Source organism: Apodemus sylvaticus, chromosome 1, assembly GCF_947179515.1.
Source record: "Apodemus sylvaticus chromosome 1, mApoSyl1.1, whole genome shotgun sequence".
Classification (NCBI taxonomy): Eukaryota; Metazoa; Chordata; class Mammalia; order Rodentia; family Muridae; genus Apodemus; species Apodemus sylvaticus.
In genome coordinates, this window is record NC_067472.1 from 175,023,746 (window position 1) to 175,034,855 (window position 11,110).

At 43.9% G+C, this 11,110-nt stretch overlaps 1 pseudogene; it reads left to right on the top strand.

Moving 5' to 3' along the window:
- The first annotated feature begins 939 nt into the window (after window positions 1-939).
- On the top strand, window positions 940-1,450 carry LOC127682635 (RNA-binding protein 3-like; annotated as a pseudogene).
- The last annotated feature ends 9,660 nt before the right edge of the window (window positions 1,451-11,110 follow it).

The window sequence follows — 11,110 nt, forward strand, 5'->3', positions numbered from 1 at the left end:
TACATTTCAAATTTTATTGCCTTTCCTGTTTTTCCCCTCCCAGAAAACCCTCCAACCCATCCTCCCTCCCCCTGCCTCCATGAGGATGCCCCTCCACACAGCCCACTCTCACCTACTCCCTGCTACCCTCCCTCCCCCAAATTTCCCCACTCTGGGACATCTATCAAGCCTTCATACGACCAAGGACCTCCTCTCTTCCCACCGATGCCCGACAAGGCATTCCTCCACCACAAATATGACTGGAACCATGTGTACGCCTTGGTTGATGGTTTAGTCCCTGGGAGCCCTGTGGGGTCTGGTTGGCCAACATCATCATTCTTCCCATGAGGCTGCAAACCCCTTCAGCTTCTCCAGTCCTTCCTCCAACTCCTCCATTGGGGACCCCACACTCAGTCCAATGGTTAGCTGCTAGCATCTGCTTCTGTATCTGTAAGGCTCTGACAGGGCCCCTCCGGAGACAGCAATATATGTCTCCTTTTGTCAAGCACTTCTTGACATCCACAATAGTGTTGGGGTTTGGTGGCTGTTTATAGGATGAATCCCCAGAATTGCCAACTCAACGATTCTAACCAGTGTTCAGGATTTTGAGGCCTGTTATTTCATTTAATTACATGATATTATTATACCCAAGATGGCAACATAGAAACAGCAGTGACAAGCAGCTATGGATGATAAATGTTACACTGAGAAAAGACAGTGCAGCTCTGAGACATCTTGAAACTTTAGAAAGATGCCCTTCAATTTTGGACCAGGTAGGCATGTGTTTAATGATAAACCTACTTTCTTGTTAAGTTCCACAGTTGTGACCCATTTCTATATAAAAATTGCCCAGTTCTTAGAATTCGAAAAGCTAAATCTGAGCTGTCTGAGACTTCACACTCAGGAAAAAAAAATATCCTTACTGCTGAAGTTTGAAAGTTCTCTTTAGAGCTTGTCGTCTCTGCAGTCTTCTGACTTTTAATTTCCAGGACTTGCATCCTGCCATGTCTTCTGAAGAAGGGAAGCTCTTCGTGGGAGGGTTCACCTTCAACACGGATGAGCAGGCACTTGAAGACCACTGCAGCAGCTTTGGCCTGTCTCTGAGGAGGTTGTTGCCAAGGTCTGTGAGACTCAAATATCCTGGGATTTTGGCTTCAACACCTTCACAAACCCAGAGCATGCCTCAGATGCAATGAGAGCTATGAATGGAGAGTCCTTGGATGGGCGCCAAATCCATGTGGATCATGTAAGTAACCCTGCCAGGGGAACCAGAGGGGGTGACTTTGGGGCCCATGGGTGTGGTCACAGCTATTCTAGAGGCAGTGGAGACCAAGGATATGGATGTGGAAGATATGACATTTGACCTGGAGGATATGGATACGGGTATGGGTGGTCTAGAGACTATAGTGGCAGCCAGGGTGACTGTGACCACTACTCAGGAGGAAATTACAGAGACAATTATGACTCCTGAGAAGAGGCATGCACACAAAATGTAGATACATGAGGAATAACACTTTTGATCCAGGACCAACATTGCAAATTGCTGTATTTATAAAGATTTTTGGAGCTGAGCTGAAACGCCTGTTTCAGTACATCAGTTCTATTTTTGAACTGAGCTCCCAAGGTAGTTTGTTAAAGAACTTTTAGAAAGCTCCATGTGTTCTTTAAACATCCCTTTTCCCTTTTAAAGACAATTTTTAAGACATTTGTTACAGTCCCAATATTTTTCCTTTTATCAGAATTTTTGTTTAGGCATTCAGGATTATTGTTTCTGGCTAAGAGGGAAAAAGGGGGGACAAGGCTAAATCAGTTTTTAAAATTAATGTGTGTTTAGGGAAATTTTAAAAACTTATAAACAATGTTTACCATGGCCAGAAATGTACCTATGAACAATCTGAGTCAAGATCATGATTACTTAGAGATGGTTTTTATTGAAGATGACCATCCTGATTATATAGAAGAGCATCTTTAAAATGTTTGTGAATGTCATTTTTAATACTGGAAGAAAAAATATTCTGTTGTGTCTGATGTGTCTGTTGTGTCTGTTGTGTCTGATGTCCTTTAGGGAGCTAATTAAAAGATGAAACCTGAGCGCGCGCGCGTACACACACACACACACACACACACACACTCACACACGAAAAGAAATAAGAAAGTTCTTTATTTTTCTTACAGCGGTTCTCCTCCGCACATCTTTTAGGATCCTTCTGGTCACTTCTCTCCCTTCTGATCTAGATAAAATGAGCCCTGAGGGAGCTGTAGCATAAACGTTACAAAAATAACAAGGGCAATGGGTACAGTTTCTTCCTGTCCGTTAGAATTTGAAGTCATCAGCTTCTCTTTCAGAGACCTCAGCAAGAAAATCTCATCTGCTCAACACAGCAGGCTTTGAGTGTCTAAGTAGACGACAGGACTGGAAGCACACAAGTTCTGCAGATTCCCAATCAAGGCATCAGAACCACCCAAGGCACCAGGTGGGAAAGCATACATTCTAAGCAAGGACAGGAGGTGGTATTGAGCACAACTACTCCTGTTCATTCAGCCCGTTCTACAGGGTATATGGAACAATGAAATGGTCTATTTGTCACCTTTGGCTCCTGTAGGTTCTCACACTATCTGCAGACAGCAACCTGACAGAATGCAATTAGGATACAGAAAGACTCAGGTAACTTTAATCTTTTTGAAGTGACAGCAGAACCTCCCTGGAGCCAACAGCTCATTTTTATTCTTCACCCACTCGGCTCCCAGGACTGATTGCTGATGCTAGTGGTTTGGCAGAGGGCAATTGGACATGCCCTCCCACAGCTGGCTGCCTCCTAGTTGTTTATGAATACCTAAGCTTGCCTGGTGTACCTCCTCTCTCACTTCATGGAGAAGACTTTTCATCTGTCTTGGCCATAGGTGGTATTGCTCGTAGAGCCTGAGACAAGGTTGCATCTGAAGATGGGCAAAAGAAAGGAGTTTGCCCTAAACCCATGCAGCATGCTGACCTTTAGAGATGGATGTGGCAGGAGAGGATCTGGGAGCTCAGATTAGGGCTCCAGGTTCTCAAAGCAGCCAGAGCCCAAGGACCATTTGCTGAATGTACACAGACATTGATAAGATGTGGTCTTGTAAAATAAGACTTCAGGGACTTACAACACTGTCCTCCACTCCCTGCTTTCTTTTCCTGTCACCAGTACTATGCCACTGTCTGCAGTGGCACCTATGCAGTCTCCATTGGCAAACCCAAAAAATACAACGTGATGTAAAAATCAGAAGGTGAGTACGGGAATAGGAACTAGACAGATAGGGAAAGGGACCAGTGAGAGATCAATGAAGATGGTGTGCTTCTCACTGCTTCTTCCTCCTCTGGATCTCAGGCAAAGGCCTGGCAGGCCTTTTCTCTCTCCAACAGGGATAGACCTAGATATCTTTACCCAAAACTGTGGGCCTGTCAGCTTCCTTTTCTTTGTCTAAACTGATAAACCTTAAATTAGGGAGAGGAGATCCATTTCAGCCCAGCAAAACCATCTAAAACCCCTTCATGCCGGCCCTCCATGGGGGAAAATGGGCTGCCCTTCTCCCCCATGCAGGCAATCTTTCCCTCTGTCTTTCTGACTGTCTGTGCCTCTTCACCTTTGATAAAACTTATCTGTTACTGCCTGTCTAAGATATTTTTTCTGCCTTCTTATTCTTTTAATTGACAGAGAAAATAAATCTATTTCTCTTGGATGGTAAGGGGGGGAGGAGGGGAGGCAGAAGAATAGGAGTAGAAAGGCTGTTAGGCATTGGGGATAGGGAAGATGAAGCGGAAGGAACCACAATGGAACCAGGAAGGAACCACAATGGTGCAATAGAGACACTAACCCACCCACAAAACTTTTGATCCTAAATTTATCCTGTCTATAAGACATGCAGGGACAGGGATGGAGCAGAGTCTGAGGGAACAGTCCACCAATAACCATGCCAACGTGAGATCCATCCCATGAGCAAGCACCAATATCTGACACTATGATAAATGATACTCTGTTTTGCTTTCAGATAGAAGTCTAACATGGCTGTGCTCTGAGAGGCTCTACCCAGCAGCTGATTTAGACAGATGCAGAGACCCACAGCCAAACACTGGCTGGAACTTGGGGACTCTTATGGAAGGATAGGAGGAAGGGTTACCACCCCTTAAGGAGATGGGAACTCCAACAGAGTTGAAAGATCAACAGAGAAACTTGGAGCTCTCAGAGTCTGAACCATCAGCCAAAGAACATACACATTCTGGACCTAGGCCTCTGTGCACACATGTAGCAGATATGTAGCTTGGTCTTCATGTGGGTCCTGAACAACTGCAACAGGAGCTATGCTAAAAGTTGTTGCCTAGCTATGGTATATGTTCTTCTAGCTGGACTGATTTTTCTGGTCTCAGTGGGAGAGAATGCACCCAGCCTTGCAGAGATTTATTGTGCCAGGGTAGGAGGATACCCAGGGGATCATCCATCTGCTCAGAGAAGGGGAGGGGGAAGAGAAAGGACTGTGGGAGGTGGCAGTGAGCATGATATGAAGTGATAAAATAAAATAATAATAATGATGATGATGATATAATAATAATTAATGATAAATAAATAAATAAATAAATAAATAAATAAATAAATAAATAAATAAATAAAATAAGGCTGTTAGGCTTGGGTTCTGGGCTACTCATCCTACAATCAGCAGCAGCAGCCTCCCCCAGTCTCCATTCTCTCTGCTGCATTAAAAAAAAAACACACACACACACCCTACTTGGTGTTGTAACTGTACAATTCTCACATTCCCAAAGGAAGCTTACCAAGCACCCCCATCTATCAACGACTACAAGCAGCACACCTCATACAATGAACAAACATCAACTAAAGGCTTTTCCCCTTGCCTGCCACCCAGGAAGCAGAGACAGGCTGGATGCAGCACTGTACTGTGGGCTGCTCATCAGCCTCATGGCAGGGGCTCTCTCTGAACCCGGTAGGACAGCCCTCCTCTCCTCCCCCCACCCCCCACCCCTGCCCCCTGCTCTGCCACGTGGAACTCTCCTGAGAGCCAGTCCACTTACCCAACAGGACAATCTACCTCTGTCCCAGTTGAACCTGTAATCTGAGACCTTATAGGCAAGTAGCTGGAATGTGTAGAAGAGGAACCCAGAAGAATCAGCCCAAAGAAAATATGTATTAGAAAGCCATAATAAAGCCTGTTACACTGCATGCTGATTTAAAACAAATACAATATATATTTTTACCAGAAACAAAAGGGTCGAGGGAACCTAAAGGAATTTTGGTCTGAACTCTTAGCTCTTTCTTGCTGAGTGGCTTCAAACATAAAACAAATCTTTACGAGCCTCTGTTTATTGATCTTTAAAATGAAAAGTCACTAAGTTGTATTCCCTGTGATGCCTAACATGCAGCGTCAGCTTGACTGGGTTTGAGGGTGTGCCCAGAGACAATTAAGTGGGAGGAAAAAGTCACCCTGAATGTAGGTGAGGTGACACTGTACAGTACACTGGGACCCCAGATGGAATAAAAGGGGGAAAGGAAAATGCCAGGTAAGGGCCAGCTTCCTGCTTCTCTCTGCTCTCTGTCATGTGCTCTGTCATGCCCTTGCTGCCAGGGTGGACTGAATTCTCTTTGAGGCATTCTGTTACAGCTTTTCAGAAAATCATTAATGTCCCACCACCACCACCAGTCACAGTAAGGTTTTCCATTACATCTTGGAATAAAGAGCCATTTGTCTCGGCTGTCCCAGGCATATGATATGTAATGGCATTTCTGGCCAGTGGTAGCCACTGAAATATCCCCAAGACTTGGCTTCCTCGGTGAAGAGGCAACCAGTTAAACAGCTTGAGAGTTATGTGCAGTCAAGAAACGGCATCTCTTTGCCTCCTTGTCTTTGTCGTGCTAGCACATCGATGCCTTTACTGGCATTAGAGCCGACTTCTTCAGGATTCCACCCTGTACAGAAGACCAGCCTCTTGGGACTGAGCCACTACCAGATTCTTGGACTTCCCATTCACAGCTAGCCATTGCTGGGTTAGTTGGACTGCAGCCTATAATGTATTCCAATAAATTCCACCTCACCCAAATCAGGAATCAGAAAGAATAATCTGAAGTAGTGACATGGGTCCCCCAAATGCCCACTCTGTAGCCTCCCGAGGCCACATGTGAACCGGATACCTGGAAGAGAATTCTGGGGATAAACGGGAAGGGGATGAAAGAGAATTGAGTCAAGACGACAGTTGCCGATAGAGACTGACTTTACTATTATTTATCCAAAATATATAGTCTTTAGAAAACAACCCTCCCCCCCCCACACACACACACATCAAGGAGTAGGCTGAGAACTCCTTGGCTCCACTTCTCAGCGGGTCGTCTGCTTCAAGTCTAGCGGGTCTCTGCTGGTCTCCAGGTGAGACTGCCCTGAGGCAGCCTTGGTCGTCAAGGTGAAAGTGCCGTATTGTTCCCAAGGAACAAGGGCTGGAGATAACACCAGCTGAAAGGTGGGGGCTGCCAGCCAGATCAATGCTGTGGGGGAAGGGACACCACTCAGAAGATTTTTTAATTTTATTTTTTAATTGAAAATAGATTTTTTTCATATAATATATTCTGGCTATGGTGTCCCCTTCCTCAGTCATCTAAGATCCTCCCCACATCCCAAACCACTAAAATCCACACCTTTTCTTTCTTAGAACACAAACTGGCATATAAATAATAATTAATGATGACGATCACGACAACGACGACGACAATGATGATGATAATAATAATAATAATGGAATAGGAGAAAAGCAAAAAAAAATGAAGAAAAAGCCAAAGACAGAGCACAGGAAACATATACAGACACTGATACACATACATTAGCACACACAGAAAACCCATAATGACAAAACTGAGAACCATAACTTATAAGCAAGATACCTGTAAGGTTAAAAAAAAAACTTGCCTAAAAAACCCCAACCTATCTTGTTAGTTTTGTGTTGACTACATACTGCTATGGGGCCTGATCTTAACTGTATGTCCAGTAAGATTCAATTGGAGAAAACTAATTTTTCCTTTGTGAGCAGTTATCCTTTCTACTAAAAGCAGATGTAGCTGGGAAATGTGACTGTGGAAGACAGCCCTCTGACACTCAAGGTCCTCTTTAGCAAAGAGGATTAACCTGCTTCACTACTATGTGTTGAATTAATATTTATTTAATAAATCCTGGTCATGGGGTTGCTACCCACCTCAATAATTTAGGTTCCCAAAGGAAAGACGCACACACCATCTTTATATTTTAATATCCCTTAAACAGCCCAAAAAACTGTCTAGCTTTTCAGCTGCTAAAATCTACCTCCTGCAAATAATTCTAAATTACCATGTTCTATCTTGGCTGTTCCAGACCATTTTTCAAGGCTCTCTGGGCCTTTCTTGGGGCAGGTACCCAGAAGCTATGTGCAGACCCTCTTGTGCAAAGAGTTTGGGGAGAGGGGAGGCATAATTAGCATTCGTAATACAAGCAGCTACAACTAGGAATGCCTCTACTTCCTGAGACTTGTTCAGATCAGAGTCTCAGCAGACAAAAAAGAAATTTCTCTTATCAACCAGATCTCTGCTCAGCTTCTTATTATTCGGTGGTGCCATTTTGCCTAGGATAGTCTAGCTCAAATAGTCCTGCCATGCCCTGCTGGCATCATTATGAATACCTTGATGTGTCATGACAGTGTAATTACCAAAAAAATAAACTGGACTCATATACTAGAATAAACAAGACTCAGGAGGAAGGACTGTAGAAATTGGAGGGACCTAGGATACCAGTAGAACATGGCCCACAGAATCAACTAAGCAGGGATCATAGAAGCTCACAGAGTCTAAAGTGATAAATCATGGAGCCCACATGAATCTGTGCTAGGCCCTCTGCATATATATTGTGTTTTTAGCTTGGTGTTTTTATGGGAGTCCTGATAGTGGGTGTGGGGACGTCTCTGACGTGTGCCTGCTTGTGGGACCCTTTCCCTCCTTCTGGGTTGTCTCATCCAGCCATGATATGAGGGTTTGTGCCTAATCTTACTGCATCTTGTGCTGTGTTCCATTGATATCCCTGGAAGGCTTGCTCTTTTCTCAAGGGAAATGGAGAGACAGTGGATCTGAGGGAGAGGGATGGGTAAGCTGGAAGGAGCAGAGGGAGGGGAGGCTGCAGTTGGGATGAACTGTATGAGAGAAGAATAAATTTTAAAAAGAATTAAACAAGACACATGTCAAGTGTTAATCAGCTCCTCAGTTACTAGAGAACTAGAATATCAAACTCTATTAAATGGAAATTTGGGGGAAAAGAGTGTGTCAGACACTAAGGGAATGATGGGCTATGATCACTATGTTAGATTAAAAAAATACTAGTTAATGTTGGAATGTCCAAAATCCAAATCTGTTTGCTTCCACAGCAGCAGACAGCAGTCAACTCCCAGAAGTCACTAAGCTAGTGCCAGGCCATCACCTGCCACTTCCTAATGTGGCCCGTCCTTGCCACCGATGATTCTAAGAGGCTCCTCCATTGGCTACCAGCTGCATCACTCAGTCCTTCCTTCAAAGAATAAAGTCCAGGAGGGCAGCAGACAACCAAATGTAACCACAATAGTGTTCCAGGGACAAAAATGCTGCATGGAGTTGCTGAGAAAGGAGACAGGGTCCTGAGGCAGGGCCCACAGTCAGCATGCCCCGCTTTCAGAGCCTCCGGGAGGCTCTAGTGAGTGCATTGTATTTAGATAGACTCGCTAGCTGAGGGGAGGTTGCAGTTTTGTTCATTAGAAAGAGAAAAGTGTTTGAGCCTTAAAAACAGCATGATCAGCAGCCCTGAGGCAGAGAAGAGCGAGATCATCAATTCTGGATACAAGGCTAGATAGACAGAGACCTTTTGGGAAAGGTGACTTAGACTACAGAACAAACTACACGTTCAGTTAGTGCGGTTAATTAGTGTAACTTTTGAGAATGGACATAGTCTCAGAAAAGTGAGAAAATGAAATGACATTTCTTTCTTTTTCTTTTTCTTTTTTTAGATAGGGTCTCTCTCTCTCTCTTTCTCTCTCTCTCTGTGTGTGCGTGTGTGTGTGTGTGTGTGTGTGTGTGTGTTAGTGGATCAACTAACACAAGGTCTCAGGGATTTCTCTAGTGTCATGGCTCCAAATCAAATGCTTCTTTTATAGGTTGCCTTGGTCATGGTGCTTTATGTTGACAGCAGAAAGTAAATTGGACAAAATTGCTGCCTCTTTGAGTTCCTGATTTGGCTTCCCTCCATGACCTGTGAGATCTTACAAACCTCTTCCTCACGTTGCTATTGGCATTGATGTTCATCAAAGCAACAGAGAGAAAACTAGGAAACACATCTTCCTAGTTTCATATGGAGAAACTCAAAGAGGTAATAAAATGTAAATCAAGGAAGGATGCATAAAGAAAACACCCATTGGAACCTAAAATGCGGTTTCTGTTGAGACAAGGGTCTTCCTAGACCCCAGGACTGATGCGTGTAGCTTTTGCTATTGCTACCTGGCCTAAGCTCCTGGAACAGGCCACACTACCAGCCCCCACTCCGCTTCCCTGGAATCCATGGATAAAAGACACACACACACACACACAGATTGCTCATTTTCAATTTACTTTTGGGCACAATTTCTGGGTGCTACTATCTCCTGCCTGGAAAAGTATGTCCTTAATAGTCTTACCTCCACACCTCTTACCTTCCCTAAACTTTAGTGGCTCAAATACATCTAGTCCCTGCTAGATACCCCTGGTCCCCCTCTGTAGGAGCAGCCATAAGCCGCTGATCCTCCAGAGCCCTCACATGGCTGCTTGGCTTTTCCCCAAAGCATGGGAAACTGCCTGCCTATACCCACCCCCTCTCTTTTTTCTCCAGGGACACAGAAGTCCAGATTATTCCTTCTGTCCAGCAATTGACCCATGGTTTCTTTGCTGACAGATCAAGAACCAATTGGGGAACAGGACCATAGCATCATAATCCTCTTTGCTCTGCTCACCTCCCACTTTGGATAACTAGAGCCATCAATCATAGTGAGATTGAAAAAAAGAACAGGATTCTGTGAAGACAGTTCAGCAGAAGCTTAGAATTTCTGTAGGACTGGAAATACCTGCTGACATAGCCAATTAGTTAATATTAGTAATGATAGTAATTATTTCAGAGAATAGTAGTAGCAGACAAAGCAACTGTGGTATTCAAAAAAGATATATTCTTTATGAATATTAGAAGCCTTTTAAGAATTAGACTTATGGTATCCGGTTGAATAAAAAGCCAATCATTTGCAATAGATCCAAATAAGACAATTGGTGCCATATGCCACAAGACCACTTTAGAAAGCCTTCCTCCTAAAACTGAGGTTCCAGGAAAGTACCTGAATTTGGAAACTTAGTGAGTCTTTGGTGAAAACTCCCAGTGGGGAAGGCTTTTTAAAGCTAACATTTAGCTCCATCAATCACTGAGAAGCAAGGTGACCTTTACTATCTTTCAATCCCACTGTGACTTTACTCCCCTATCCCTTAAAATAAGAATAGTACCTCCTTTGGGAAACTGTAAGAACTCAATAAACGCATATAAAAATTGCTTTTTTTTCCTGTGAGTTTTATATAGGCACTGTTTTCTTTCATTCCTTCTGTGCCATTGTACAAATTCCTTCTTAGAAAGGAACATAAATGATGTCTTCCCCCTCTCCTGAGTTCTCAATGACAAACCAGACACTACTCCACCAAATTTCACTCTGGGAAACCAATGAGTTTATCAAGTTTCCTTACAGGGCATAGGTGAGGGGTCACCTACAGATATGTGGGTGCTCCTCCCCAATAGGCTATACCTGGAATGCTTTACTCATCAGGGATGAGAGCTTTTCCATAGCACAGGTAGAGACCCCTGCTTCAGTCTTCCCCAGATTCTATGCTGTAGTCCCTCCCCAGACCATATGCAATAAGGTAAATACAGTAGGTGGTATGGAACGCCTTGACACCCTGGTGAGTGTCTCACACCCTTCACCCCCAGCCCCCACCCCATTAAACAGAGTGTGTGCGATGGCTTCTCTTGGTTGCCAATTAAGTATACTTGGAATTAGATAAAACCCAAGCTGCTGGGTACATCTATGAACGACTTTTTTATGATT